At 41.9% G+C, this 1,889-nt stretch overlaps 1 non-coding gene across 1 annotated transcript; it reads left to right on the forward strand.

The window, feature by feature from the left end:
- The first annotated feature begins 739 nt into the window (after positions 1–739).
- Positions 740–843, forward strand: LOC122687125. Its single transcript, XR_006339027.1, has one exon. It is a non-coding gene; the product is annotated as a U6 spliceosomal RNA (small nuclear RNA).
- The last annotated feature ends 1,046 nt before the right edge of the window (positions 844–1,889 follow it).

Here is a 1,889-nt window from a genome sequence, read left to right on the forward strand (position 1 = left end):
CCATTGCATTTATTTTAAGGAGCCCTGGGCTGCTCCTCTCAGATTCCCAAAACAGAGAACCTCCAAATCAGCCTTTTTACACACATCTATCCAAAGGACCTATGTAAGGATACATCCATTCCCTTCTTCAGGGGATCTTCCCGACCCAGTGATCAAACCCGGGTCTCCTACATTGCAGGCAGATTCTTTACAGTCTGAGCCACTAGGAAAGCCCCATGTAAGTATACTTTCATAATTTATCGACCTACTTGTTCAGCATCTTAGCTTTCCTACCATCTGGCATTCACAAAAAGCATCTTGATCCAGACATTCAAATCACTGCCCTTTAACTGAGATTATCTTAGATTGTTTCTACTTAACCCAATTTAGATATCCCATAACAAATAGCTGAATTACTTTGATTTTACCATTTTTGATCAGAAATAAACTCTTTGGGACTTCCCTGGGGGTCCAGTGGTTAAGAATCCATCTTGTGAATGAGGGCACATGGTTTGATCCCTGCACAGGGAACTAAGATCCCACATGCTGCAGAGCAACCAAGCCTGTGTGCTGCAACTCAGAGTCTGCAGGCCACAACTGGAGAGCCCATTTGCCACAACGAAGGACCCAGGATGACGAGAGTAACATCAGCAACAATGAGAATCCTGTGTGCTACAACAAGGACCTAACGCAGCCAAATAAATAATTAAGTAAATAAATACTTTTAAAATTAAAAAAAAAAAAATAAGCACCATGAGTGCTCACTTTGGTAAGAAAAACACTAGAATTGGAACCATAGAGAGAAAATTAGCATGGTCCCTGTGCAAGGATGACATGCAAATGTGTGAAGTGTTCCATATTTTTCAAGGAGGATGAAGTTGTGGTGGTCCTACTGGCTCATCATGCCAAGAAAGAAGCTTCCCAGAAGGTGGACGCTGTTGCTGCTGCTACCTCTTCAGTTCAGTTCAGTCGCTCAGTTGTGTCCAACTCTTTGAGACCCCATGGACTGCAGCATACCAGGTTTCCCTGTCCATCACCAACTCCTGGAGTTTACTCAAACTCAAGTCCATTGAGTTGCTGATGCCATCCAACCATCTCATCCTCTGTAGTCCCCTTCTCCTCCTGCCCTCAATCTTTCCCAGCATTAGGGTATTTTCCAGTGAGTCAGTTTTTCACATCAGGTAGCCAAAAGTATTGGAGTTTAAATTTCAACATCAGTTCTTCCAATGAATATTCAGGACTGATTTTCTTTAGGATGGACTTGTTGGATCTCCTTGCAGTCCAACGGACTCTCAAGAGTCTTCTCCAACACCACAATTCAAAAGCATCAATTCTTCGGTGCTCAACTTTCTTTATTGTTCAACTCTCACATCCACGCATGACTACTGGAAAAACCATAGCTTTGACCTTAGACATTACCTAAGTAATGTCTCTGCTTTTTAATATGCTAAGTTGGTCATAACTTGCCTTCCAAGGAGCAAGCATCTTTTAATTTCATGGCTGCAGTCACCATCTGCAGTGATTTTGGAGCCCAAAAAATAAAGTCTTTCACTGTTTCCACTGTTTCCCCATCTATTTGCCATAAAGTGACAGGACCGGATGCCGTGATCTTAGTTTTCTGAATGTTGAGTTTTAAGTCAACTTTTTCACTCTCCTCTTTCACTTTCATCAAAAGTTTCTTTAGTTCTTCGCTTTCTGCCATAAGGGTGATGTCATCTGCATATCTGAGGTTATTGCTATTTTCCCGGCAATCTTGATTCCAGCTTGTGTTTCATCCAGCCCAGCATTTCTCATGATGTACTTGGCATATAAGTTAAATAAGCAGGGTGACAATATATAGCCCTGATATACTCCTTTCCCTATTTGGAACTAGTCTGTTGTTCCATGTCCAGCTCTAACTGTTGTTTCCT

Source organism: Cervus elaphus, chromosome 30, assembly GCF_910594005.1.
Source record: "Cervus elaphus chromosome 30, mCerEla1.1, whole genome shotgun sequence".
NCBI classification, from domain to species: domain Eukaryota; kingdom Metazoa; phylum Chordata; class Mammalia; order Artiodactyla; family Cervidae; genus Cervus; species Cervus elaphus.